Genomic DNA, 14583 nt, shown 5'->3' on the forward strand with positions numbered 1-14583 from the left:
AAATTAAAGAACATTTTTCACAATACACTTTTTATAGAAAAAACTGCCGTTAAACATATTCTAAACTAGTGCGATTATCTTTTATTTATATTTACACAGCATACTTGGTATGTTTAGTAATTTCTCATGCCATGTTAACACAATTAAAAACAATACAATACAGAAATGGTTGCGTATATTTGTATGTATAGATATTGTTGAGACACTGCTGTTATTTCTTACATCAAAATTTACGATCTGTTTGAAGAATCTCCTGTTACAACTTATCACTTGGACCATACATAAACTCTGTCATAATTAACGTCGGACAAGCGGCGGCCAACTTGCACGGCTGCGGGCAGCGCCGCCCTGCCGACAGACTTGTTAATGTAATTAACTAACTGGATTTAACACAAAATTATAACCGCTTCTAAGGTACTAAGCGTTGCAACTTCTGTTGCGTTAGAATTTGAAGGGACGATATATTTCTCTCGCCTGTTCAAGGGTCAAGCACTGTTTTTTGATTGTTAACCGAAAATTGTCACATTAACTGCATTGCGGACAAAATATCGTAGTTTCGTAACTTATATTAAATTTCTTACAATTTTAAAATTAATTTTATCATCACGTACTCGAAACTAAAATTGAACGCTTGCCAACTTTTAATTAAATTAAACTAAAAAAAAACTAAAGCTAAGTTTTCAGTAAATTATAATCTAAGTCAGAAATACTAAAATTGAAATCAGACAAGCCAACTTTAATAAAAGTTCTATTGAAAGTTGGAATTAAAAGACGTTTTAAATTTCGAACAAATACAATTTTTAACGGTCAATTTGCGTGAATGCTCAGAATCTCAACAGATTTGTATGAATAATGAAATAATAAAAGATTGAACTCACATTGAATTAATATAATCAATCCTTTTGAATATTCTATACTATTATAATAAAGCGTAAACACGCACTTCTTTGTTGCCTAAGATCTCAAGCAATTACAGCATCTTTTTGAATAATACTTTCTTAATAAAAAGCCATACACTAACGTCACGCTTTAGGCTATATATTTTCACGCCATTAAACTAAGGTGGTAAATGTTTTGGATAAAAACACTAATGTGGAAAAAGAGAACATGAGATGTTGCCAATATCAAGGAAGCAAGACTGCCACGGTTTGTCATGTCATGTCATTTTGACATTTGCTATTGATAATTTGACAAATGTAACCAATAAATTAAAATTTTCATTATTTCATGCGGATCAAGCCGCGCGGGAACAGCTAGTTTGGTATAAACTCTGATATCAATATTACAAGTTTATGCTATTTTTGGCAGTGAATATTAAAAAAGAATATTAAGATGAGAAAATGTAAGTAAAAGAATACACCGAGAAGAAATAATAACTGTTCTGGTAGATTGTTGTTATCTCCTTTGTTTAATTTTTTTTTAATTTTCCCATCCTTTGTGCTGGAGCTGTGAACCTTATTGTTTCTTTGATAATGAATTTTTTGAATTGTATTCTTCAACCAATAATGAAACCAATGTTATTTGAATAATGTTTTAATATTTACTTCTGTTTCTTGTGACATTAAAATGTTATTGCTTGAGACATATAGATGTTTAAAAATTATGTATAGACAGAGAATAAAATTTGATTAAATTACAATTTAAATATCAAACAATTATTGTTTTAGTCAAAATTTTAAACTATTGACGATGTGAGCGTCAAAACTTTCAAGGAACTGTAACAAAGGGTACCTTGGCTGTAATGCCATAAAATTGTATTCAATTTTAGATCTTAGCATCGCATGTAATCCCTATCTAATATGCTTGTAGATTTTAATCCTATGAAGTCCCGGTATAAAAGTCTCGCTGTGAGGCTCGTGAATAAAGTTACACTTATTTATAAGGCGTCCGGTGGCACGGGAAATAAATTCAACATGTACAATTTGTTTGCTCCGGCAACACTTTGTTTAGATTTATGGTAACATTTGTCATGTAAATGCACCTTACACGATGAATGTTCAGTAAAAGTTGCAAAGGTGTAAAATTTTGTTATGTAACTTTAATGAAGTTTTTGTTGGAATGAGGTTACCCTTCTTGCTGTCGAAATATTGAAAAAAATGTAATTCTTTTTTTATTGATCGTATAATTAATTAGAGATCAAAATAATGAGACAAAAAAACTTAATTAAAGATCTAAGTAAGTGTTTTTGATAACAGGTTTTTTATTACAACATTTGTAATTGCGAGGAAAAAATCCGTATTAACTTTCTGGTTGATTCAGTTTCGGGAAATCGTTTGATCTAAGCAATTAAGACAAAAGTGCTTACGTCTTCGGGGAAACTAATTAATTAAAGCCTTAAAAGTATAATATTTATAAAGTAAAAAATTCAGAAGTGTCCTTAAGTGTAATTCTTAATGAATTTACTTACACACTTTACTTAATCGTTTTTTGACGCATATTCAAATATGTGTCAAAGTTACAAAGCTTTTGCAAAAACATTTAAACATTTTTTTCAAATTATTTTATTTTAACACTAGAGACTATCGTAAGTTGAAGGTCTAAAATAGAATTACCTGTAAATACCTAAAAGCTTCTTATAGATATTTTTACTACATTAATATTAATCAAAGTAGTTCGATAGGTAAAGAAACTAAACGCTGGTGTTGTATTTAACAAATCTATACTAATATTATAAAGAGGAAAGGTTTATGTTTTTGTATGTATTGACATAACTCCATAACTCGTAGACCAGTTTCAAAAATTCTTTCACCATTATAAAGGTAATCTGTGAGTCACATAGGTTATATATTTTATTATTTTTAATTTCACGGGCACAAAGTCGAGAACAAGTTAGTCTTTAATATAAGTTCTTGAATCAAGTCAAGTGCTATTACGCACACACACTACGATGAGAATCGCAGGTAACGTTTATCTCAAAGACATTGACGAGGGTAGAGTTTTACACATTTTCTATTACACTTGATAAAAGAAAAAGCCAATTTTATTATCAAATACGATTAGTTTGAATTCTATCTTGTATTATTTTTTAATTATTAACTTGAGGATTTTGTTAATTTACTAACTTGTTGGTCAAAGTGCTTACTTTAATGGAATCTTAATATATTAATATGTTTTCATTTACAGTATACTGAAATAGCGGAAACCAATAAGTGATTCTCAAATAAACATCATTATCAATACCTCTAAATATTCAAGAATACCTTAACATATGTTGTATGAATATTTACAGTAGAAATCCCAGAGTAAACAGTAAATTATAGTTCATAAATTCACTTAACAGAAATGGTATATTTCAGAAAGCGTTCTATTAATTGAAGTACCTCGTCTGAACGCCACCTAACTGAACAGTTAAATGTACATATATGAAACCGGTGCGCCGTATTGCCGCCCTTAAGGAACTTTCAACATTACTCCAAATTATTAAAGTTACTGCATATTTGGTTGCTCGATATAGTTAATACTTATTAAACGTTATATATAATATATTACATTATCGCTAGTGTCGAACAACTTTTTCGCTTGGCACAGGACAGGGAGAGATCCGCTGAGCTGATGGCTAACCTCCAGTAATGGAGAGGCATTAGAAGAATAACCTTGAAAAATAATTGAGGTTTCCAAACACTTGTATAAAAATGTGTTGTTTTTATTTTTAGTGAAAAAACAACAACCTCAGAACAAGCATTGCGATACTGAAATTCAGACAATCAGCTGCATACATTTGAATCGATTTCCAAGGTTTCAAAATCTGGTATATGCTTTTGGTTTTAAATAGATATGTGGACTTATCCATCTTTATATTTACAACCTTAAATACATGCAATTATTCAGTACTAGGCTAAAAAAGTAGCATATAATATTCCCGTCTATGTCAGCTACCCTTCAGACAGACAGACAAAAAATTTTTAAATCCGATTTTTGTTATCAGCGACGCAATCTATCTTCCCGAAATCTGGAATTTTTCTTTTGACATTACAATTAGACACTCCAATTTTATTATATGTACAGGTTTGTATCATATTTTTTATACTAAAATTTTGTTAATGCATATGTATTTATGCAGGTGACTGTACAAAATAAATCTTATGTTTGAATTCGAAATGTTAATAGAATTTAATTAGTTTGTTGGTCGCGGCGGAACTTAGGTCGAGTTTGAATTACTTCAAGTCGACCGGATTCCTACAAAGGATGCACTAATTGGATTGTGAAGTACTCATCACTTTCAAGAAGACGTTTTTTCATTGATTGAATTTCATTACGATACATTTGTTTTCACGGGTATTAGTGTATTTTTGAATACACGTCGACCAGCAAACGGTTTTTTTATTAGAAAAGGGGACAATCGAGCGGCGGGAACACAAAGGTGGTCAACGACGCTCATAGACATACGCAACTGCAGAGGAATTACAGACGCGTTGCCGGCCTTTGAGGAAATTGTAAGATCGCTTCTTGAAGGACCCTAAGTCGTACTAGTTTTGAAATACTGCCGAGGACAGACTGGTCTACAACGTGGCTATGCGAGAAAATTCCGCGAAAACCGCACGGTTGTGGAACACCAACCATCGACATGGTGAGGATGGTACCTGGTGTAGTCCGATGACGAAACTCAGCGGCAAATAATCATTTCAAACAGCTCCTCGAAACACTCCTTAGTTAATGCAGTTAAATTTGTAGTGAGATTATCAATTGTATCCTGTAGTGTTAGATTTATAACAGTTTTTCATATCTTTTACTGGTATTTTTCAACCTTCTTTATATACTAATAAAATAAAACGTATAAAATTGAAATAAAAATCATAACAAATGAAACATACTCTATTATATTTTTCAAAGTAAATTGTTGGAAAGAAACTGCTATTTATCTCGCAGCTGGATTGCACTGGGTTCAAACTGAGACTGTCTGTGGTTAATATAAAGTCATTAGTCTAGTGGGAGTACTGTCTTATGCAGGTTATACACGTTAGATTTTATATGACGGTTTTTCATTTGCTGCATGTAACCTAGGAAAGTATTGCACGAATTACAAAAACCGTATAATCACTGATATTATGACACTCGATTATTGCTGTTTGTGATGACAACAAGGTTAAGAACTTTATGTAGAATGTAACGTGTGTTGCCTGCATAAGACTCTAACGTCGACTGCTTTCTACTTCTCAAGTATCCAAGTAATTAGTCAGTTAGTTTTTACAGACGTGCGATCTGTTTTTAAAAGCACTGTGGAAACTGGTGTGTTTAAAGAAGATTAAATCCATAATAGAATTTGTAACTATTTTTACTGATGCGAATAACAAATTGTCAGATTTCTTTTGTGCGTTTTTATACTATTTAAATACATATTTGTCTATTAAAGTCATCAATTTTTCAAATTTGGAACATGTTATAATAGCTGAAAGAGTAACAAAGCACCATTGTAATTTCCCAACTAGTTAATTTCACGCAGCATGGGTCGCTAAGCGAGCCTCATTTTGGTGTTCTGCAATCTCGCACGGTCTTGCCTCACCTCACTTTACACAGAATAATCGATCACTTAATTAAGTTATGCTGTTGCGTTTTCAAATATATTTAACAGGACTAACACAACAGAATTCGGTGATGAAATTAACAATTACGCAAAAGAACATGTTACTATTTTTTATATAGTTTCTTTGATTTGCATAAAGTTATTTAAAGAATTTAAGTGTAATAGATCTTATTGAGAGGAACAAACACAAGTTAGAGGCTGATAGACACAGGATTATTTATTTTTTAATGAAGTCGCAGACAAATGCTAGTTAAAAAACACACCAAAGTAGTAAGTTGTACTTTGTAAGTTATGTTAAGCTAGAAATGCTTTGGTAGAAGTTGGTATAAAGGGAGGGTAATAAGTAAGTAGATGGTAAGTATGCAAACTGCAGCTCGGCAAAGTTGCCGCGTTAGAGCCAAACGTGCAACAAACTTAAATAAAAACCTTCCTTGCTTCAACTGCTTTAGTTAACTTTTATGTTAACGTTGAATGCAGATGCGTAGCTTTTTATGTCTTACTAGCTGTTGCCTGCGACTTGTTCCGCGTGGTATTACAAAACATACGGACTATATAAATAACATAAAGTTACGTATCCCTCGGGAACCGGAGATTTCTCTGGGATGAACCTTATCCCATGTGTACTCCAGACTTGGTTTTACATCTGTGATGAAGTAAACATTAAAAAACTAAATTAATAAATCCCACAGGAAGCGTTAATATTCCCGGGATAAAAAGTACCCTACGTTTTCTTCCAGACTATGCTCTAAACCTGTGCCAAATTTCATGGTGATCCGTTCAGCCGTTTAGGCTACAAACGCTAACAAACATCCATCCATCCACCGTAACTTTCGTATTTATAATATTTAATAAGTGATTATATGATTAGGATATTTAATCGTTTTTCTTTTTCAGTTTTAAATATTGTATTGCCAGTCTTAAAAATGACATTCATTTTAAATGAATTTAGAATGTTAAAAATGAGCTAGTATTTTTTTTTTCAGAATAATCATTAACACACTGTTTTTTTTAATCTGTCGTGAAATACTAGACAAAAGTACAGAAGAAAAGTTAATAGTAGTTGGCAGTCGCCCGGGTAATAGACGTTCAGAACAAACTTACAAAAGTTAAAACTTTTACCCTCTACCCCGGATATGTTATTAAACCCTCAGAGCCCTTTAAATTAGTTTTACTCAAGGCATTTTGTACTGATTCTGTACTTTTATCAATACAGAGTTTAATTAAGTACATACTGTTTTTAGGCTTCACTGTCATTAGTATACTTTTTACTGAACGTAAAGATTAACATCATTTTTAATAAGTAAAAGGTAAAGCCTTCCGTAACTTTGTCTGTGTGGTATTACAAAAACTTATTAAAGAATTAACCGGAATAAACGCGGCTTGCGGAAAGACATTTTTTAAATGCGATTTTTGTTACCAGTATCGAAAATACATCATCTTCCCGAAATCTGGAATTTGTCTTTTGATATTACAAATCAAGGTAAAAAAAGTAGCCAATAACATGCCCGTCTATGTCAGCTACCCTTTTGTGAAAGTCCGGTCATAATCGGCTGTGCTGACTTTAATTGAGATCTGTTAAGCCGTTTTGGAGTTACGTCGTAACAAACATCCAAACATGCATGTATATTAGTATGAAAAGTGTAACATAATTTATCACAAGTTAATCTGAAAGTTACTTAGTGCTGTTATGAATTCAATTCCAATTCTATTAAGGGTGGTTTCAACAAATCGTTTCAAATAAACATTTGTAGTGAGCAATTTATTTCCCATTTGCAGGTCTGGCAGTAAACTGGGACAAACTCCGTGCAGAGACGCGTAATGCACTGCAATCAGGTTACTGTGACATGCTTCATGATTCTTCACTTGTTTTGTCTGCAGTGTCAACAGTACTAGCCTGCGTCACAATCAGGTAACTCTAATTCATACTACAGTTTTATTTTATAAATATTTACAGCAGTGATAGCTTTATTTACTGACCAGTAATCATGTTAGATCTAGATTAACGACAACGCCATCTAGTTTTAAATTAGGTAAAACTATAATTGCCTAATTTTAAGACATGATTTTCTTATACGCAACGTAACCGAGAACTTAACTAACTTTAGAGAAAGAAAAATAAATGTTAAGTTTACGTAGAGTTGTGCAGCTGCGTATGGTATCCGAGAATGTTTGCGCTGGGAGTTAGCGTGGCTTGTTAGAGGTTCGGCAAATATTGTCACGTGTCTCCTAGGATTAAAGATTTAAGGCGGGAATACACGTGCCAGTAAAATGTTAACGAGAGAACCAAGATGTTGACTGTTAAGATGTGTAGCTTTTTAAGTCCCATTCCCTCCAAAAAATTGTATACTTAGCTGTTACCAAAATCAAATGCAATGCTTACATGCCAGTTACTGGGTTTCACATATCTGGTACGTTCTAGTAGCTTGCATGCATGTGTGTCTGCCACTGTCATGTGTATTATCGCTCTTAAGGTAATCAGATGTTAACAAAGCGTAGCTTTCTAGTCCGGATTTCAAGCTTGAAACAAGAATATGATTTGATATTTCAGTAAACATTCAACGATTTCTGTGTAAGCGCTGTGGACTGAATCGGCTTAAAAATACTAGTGAATAATCAAGTTATGGCTGTTCTTTTAAAAATGGTACAAACAGCTCTTTTTCTTTTTGTCTTATACAGAAACATGTTTTATTTATTTATTATAAAACTGTTGAATCAATAGTTTTACTATTCTATAAATTTGATTACAAATAACATGTAAACTTAGGAGATTCTTTGACTTAGTGTTTGGAATTAACAAATTGTCTTCGATTATTACAATTAAAAATCAATACTATTATAATAAGGCGTAAACACACATTTCTTTGTTGCCTAAGATGTCAGCAATTATAGCATATTTTTGAATAATTCTTTTTTTAATAAAAAAACCCTACAATTACGTCACGCTTTAGGCTATATATTTTCACGCAATAGCGTGTGCTAAACTTACGGGGTAAATATTTTGAATAAATATCCTAATGTGGGAACGAGACCATAAGTTGCTGCCAACATCAAGGAAACAATTGTCATTTGTTTATTTGAATTGTTGACATTTCAGGCGGTTGAAGCCGCACTGGAACAGCTAGTAGTGTAATAAAATGTACACTCGTAGGTGGGTATAATTATAATAATAAATAAGGAAAGCATCTTAAAGGATCAAATTTAATGACGTCCTTCAGACGTTGACGAGGGTCGTGTGAATACGCCTTATCTTATTCCATTGAAAGGCGACAAATGGCAGGACGTGCAAACCAAATAAATTAATTATACGGTACACGTTGGGTCCTGTACCAAAGTGCGCTGACAAAAGCAAAGATTTATAGGAATGTAGACAATCAAAATCAGCTTTTCTCGTAGAAAACTAATTAAAATACATTGTAGTTGTCAATAAATTCTATATCCTTAGTATTTGGTTTTCTAAGAGGACATAGAAACCCGTCCATAAAATAGTTACTGAACTAAAGAGAAGGGCAAATATCAGTTTAGGTAAATCGTAAATATTGACATTTCCTGACTGTCAAACTGTATTTGGCCCAGTCCCATAGCTCTGTTTGATTACACTCTGTGTTAAAACATCAAATTCTAGTCTATTGATTTTATAATTAAGTACTAATCCTTTAAAAATGATGTCGAAAAAACAATCAACGTTTCTTAATTTGGTTTTTTTCAACTTTATAATCAAAATAATCTTACAATATTATAAAATGTGAAAGATTGGATGGATGGATGTTTGTTAGAGTTTGTTGCTTCTCGGATATCGATGAAATTTGGAATATATGCAGAGGATAGTCTGGAAGAACACATAGTCTACTCATTTTGTTTTTTAATAATTCCATGCGGACAGAGTCGCGGTCGAAATATTATTTTCTAAACATAAAACTAAAACGTCGATAATTTTTTTTATCTTGAAGTAACAGAATAGAAAAAATAATTGAGATTTACTAATATTTTAATGTCTTAAAAGATTTGTTTTAAGTAACAAATGTATGAATTTCGCAGTAAGACAGAAAGTTTTCATTACATCCCTCGCTGGGGTAAATTGAGGGAAGCAATTTAGTTTGACAAAGAGCGTCCGGTAATTTACGGCAACAATCTGCGAGTACGAGCAGTGTGTGATGCCGTGTCGTTTGTGCGGGCTTTTGTTTTGTTCGCTTTGCTCTCAATGATCCGAATTATTGACTTTTTTTTCTAATAAACGAATTATTGCCTCCCTGAGAGTAATTAACTGCTAAAGGAATCTTTGAATCTAGTTATAGTGCTATAAATAATTCCTACAAGTTTCTTAGCTTTTAACAGTCAAAGTTTTTTGGAAATTCATTGATAACTAGCTTTCACCCCCGACTCCGTGCACATAGAATAAAAGAAAAACAAAAGCGAGTAGCGTATATGTTCTTCCAGACTATAATCTACGTCTATACATAATTTTATCGAAATCCGTTAAGCAGTTCAGGTTACAAATGTCCACCCATCCGTCTAATTTTTCGCATTTACTCGTATTAGTATGATTATGAGATATAGTTGTAACAAAGAAAAGTATATGAAAGGTATTGAAGGATAATTTAACAAGGGTTACCGCATAAATCTCGAGGGATTAGACGGCAAACATCGCGTTAAATGGTCTTGTCATCCGTTTATATTGGCAAAGGTGGGAGTTAAGACGCGGTGATGGATGAGGAGCAATACGTCACGTCAAAGATTAACTATATCAAAGAACAATTACTTAATTATTAATTTATTAAATACAAGCTATGTAAAGTATAGAATTAAAATTAATATTAAAACTGTAAGCAAAACAAGAAAATCATAGTACCACAAGTACGTGACGTATAACCGCTTTTTCTACAGGGTGTTCTGCGCTCGCATTTTTAAACGTTGTTTTTTTCGTGGCGACATTTTCCCTGCGTCAGGAACAAAGAGCTCTGTCTTTTTACCGTTAACGAGGCCGCGAGCTCGCCCATTAGCGACGTATTATATCGATATAGAGTGTTATATGTATAATGTTACACATATTTTGTAATGATATTTTTAGACAATTATTATTTAAAAGTAACTTAACAACACTCTCAAAAAAAAAACCTTATTCGCATTACATTAATAGCAGTGAAATAATTATAAAACTCTGCTTTAAGAAAAGAGGTATTTATAACATTTAATGTTTTTTATTCGTCCAGATATTAATTCCATTATCAAGACATGTATTTGACAACCAAATGGAGCATTTTAATAAACTTTTTAATGAAAACTCAGATATATAAATAACAGTACATTAAGTTAATCGTGTAACATCACGTCCCAGGAGATACTTAGACGCTTCTCAGATAGAGCAATATCTATCTTGAGATTTTATACAAAGTTCAAATGAAGTCGTTTATTGTTATTTTTGTAAGACGTGACGAGACAGAATTTTATTACGAATGTGAATGATGCTTTCTCATATATACTTATAATACCAAAAATATCGATTTTTAATTTTTATTATAGTAAAATGCGATTGGAAACCGTTGCTGCAAGATTTAGTTTTTTTTTTTAGTATAGTTATGTAACATTAATGTTTTTATACATTTAAAAATATCCGTAAAAATACGAACAGAAAATTTCCTGAAAAATATTAGGGAAAGACTTTTGTAGCCGTAAATTGTCTAAACGGTCATCCCGAGACATTTCTGGCTTCAAACAATGTCCTCGGCAGCCATGTATGGCCAAACTTAATACTAAGTATTCCTTTGGGAACCTCCGTTAAAACTATGAACAAATATTTGTAATATGCTCCTTTCATTTTCTTCTATAACGTTATTCCTTTAACCACAGTTTACTTCAACAAAAAATTGTTATAAAATCAAACTTTTTTATTAGACAAAATGCTTTTTTTAGACGTAAAGAAAAGAGAAAGGCTAGCGTGTTCTGGATTAAAAATAAGAAGAAGATGTACGCAATTAATTCTCCTTCATTAATCACGAGCAGGACACAGAGCAGCGCAGCGGCGAGCGAACAATCAAAAGACATTTTTAATTAGTGCACTATACTAGAAATTTTGCCGCTTTACAATTTGTTAAAAACGTCTATTATATGGACGTAACAACGGAGTTTGGCGTTTTACTTCCATAAAATAAAAGTCTAAATATTTTAGTGACATTTTTAAAGCAATAAAATTCACGCCTTCCAAAAGATAATTTATTGTTTAAGATGTAAACTCCTTTAGAGATAGGTAAAGTAATCTAAGAAAACAAGCTCTTTCAAAATTCATAAAAACAATTTTATTGGTTTCTAAAAAATGAACAAGGATTAAAGAAAGAAATAAGTAAAGAAGTAATGTACAGAGGACAATGGTAGGCTCTTTGCTCATTTTTCCTGTACTGCTAAGCCCTGCTTTGACGCAGTCTTTGTGTTGTTTCGACCGCTAATTAACGCAAACCATACAAGTGTTCGACGAGCATTTTTTGCATAAATATTTCATTCCTTTGTACTCAATAATCCAACTGTATATTGTAATCAAAAGTTAATTTAGTTATTTTAATGCCTTCAATGGAGGTTACTTGAATAATCGATTGCCCTCTAAACATACATTTCTGTACACGTAGTGTACTTATCATATTTACAATACATTAATATATTACACTACATTTATTTATTATATAACATTCACTCATACACATTCATAACACACGCAAAACACATCACATATATATTCACATACAAAATAAAATATTATTATAATACAAACAGACAAACACGCACACTCCACATTCACACTTATTTTTATATATAATTGCTACGCGCAGCAGAGCGCCGCCCGCGGCGCGGTCGCACAATGTCCGAAATGCGGAATCATGCACCGCGGCGCGCCCGCGCCTGCCGGCCAACCAGTCGCCTCGCGCTGCTACACTGTGCTGACACCTCGCTCGTTTGCCCTCTCGCCCGCCATTTTGTCTACGTGTTCTCTTTGTTTACATTGTTTAGTATCGTTTTGTGTTAGTTTTTAATTTGTGTACGTTGCATCGTACGTTATATTGTGTATGTGCACAAATAAACTGCATCGTGGTAATCTATAAGTAGTTTTAACTCAACTATCTACTAACTGTATAGTTTACAATTGTTTTATTAAGTATCTAATCAAAAGAACTACACAGATCCGGCGCACAGAAAGTTCGTGCTTACAAACTTATTTCATAATGCCCCAGCTGACTGCACAAGTTGTTGTGCGATTTATGTAACTTTTAGTTCGGCGTTATACTAAGACAAACTTACAACCGCACTACTCAATAAATATAGCATACTAAGACAATATTTGAATCGCACACGTGTTAGATGTGAACTGGGAGTAATTCCGCGTGACTACTAATACCGGAGACCTAATTGTAATACGTATTTCACTTTCTCTTTCCATTTTTGGAGAAGAAATTCTTGGTAAGTAAAGTGAATTTTATAGTGGACTGAACGCACAGATAGTGGAAGTATTCACCATTGATTAAGGTTGTCAACGCATTTGAAGATTCTCCAATAGACACCCACACTTATATTAATAATGGATGATTCCTTTCTGATATTTCACATCATATAACATGTTTTTGACTTTTTTGATTGAAACATTTTGAATATTGTCCATATAAATTGAGTTATATAAACCCATCTCGTATCGGAAACCAAAATGCGAAGCGATTATTCACGTGATTTTGATGTCTTATGTCTATAGCTGTTTGTTTTATCTTTCATGTATACAAATGATTGAAAATGTTTAAATACAGAAATACGAGGGTCTATCACGAACGTTTTCGGATCGCAATGGACAAAATTTGGATCTGTTAGTGTATTTTACTTCCGGTAGAGTAATACAATTTTTCAATTTCAATTTCATTTCGAAAACATTTCCATGAATATTCTTAATAAGCCTCTGTTTCTAATAAAAGTATTTTGGATTTTAACTAATTGATTGAATATTATGTTAAATAAAAGTAAGTATCATATATTAGGTAAAAAAGCTAACTTCATCACATAAAATGAAATAAGAAGTCACATTTATCAAAGACGACATATAATATTTCGTTTACGCGACAAACGTAGCAACGTCTGATGTGAAATCAAATTTCAACGAATCGTGCTCGTTGTTTGAATATTTTGCCAGTTTGCGAAAACATCAAAAGCAGAAAATAATGGAGCTCTTAACTAAGGTTACTACGTCGGAGAATGGCAAAGGTAATTTATTAACCTATATAGATATGGGAATATTAAAGTTTAAAAAATACTTAAATGTCTCAATAGTACACTGGTTATGAATAATAGAACGCTAAATATACGCTCGTGGATTATTTCACCATACATTAGAAATAAAAGTACTAAAATTTATTTTGTAAGAGTGAAATGTAAGTGTTCACAAAGATAGAACAAGGTACCTGCGCTGTCAAACTAATGCTCTAACATTTATCACAGCTTGCACATAAGGGTCGCCATACAGAGACCGCAAGTTGGACAGCTGCATTAATACAGCAAGTCGTATATGGTAAACGTCGACGGTTGATCGCATAACGACCGCTTGTAGTACCGACTTGAAACAGTCCATGTATGGCGGCTTTAAATTGCATTCGGCGTAGAATCTCTACTTTAATATATCCTCGTTATTTATACAAAGATGCGTTTTAAGTTCAATGCCCAGTTTTCATTTGTTTTTTCAAATCAATTTGTAAGTACTTTTTATAATGTTTTTAAAGGAGGTCTGGTTAGTAAACAATTTTGGCAGACTAAAGGTTTTACAGAGTTAATTAAACAAAGTATTATAATTAAAATACTTGGAATTCTCAATCTGCTGAATATTTCATCTAAAGTACAGACTGAAATACGTAGAAAAATTAATATTAAAAGTAAAAGGTAAAAACTCAAACAACTGTAATTCGTGGGTGTGGATTATGTATTTGTTCAGGCCCTGATATTCTTTAAACGTAACGCTAGTGCGTGGGTTTGTAATATTTACAGTTACTTATTCTTACTACTTACTTAAGTAATAAATTTGTTAACAAATATAATACATTTATATT

The sequence above is a fragment of the Papilio polytes genome, unplaced genomic scaffold (assembly GCF_000836215.1).
Source record: "Papilio polytes unplaced genomic scaffold, Ppol_1.0 DF824180.1, whole genome shotgun sequence".
NCBI lineage: Eukaryota > Metazoa > Arthropoda > Insecta > Lepidoptera > Papilionidae > Papilio > Papilio polytes.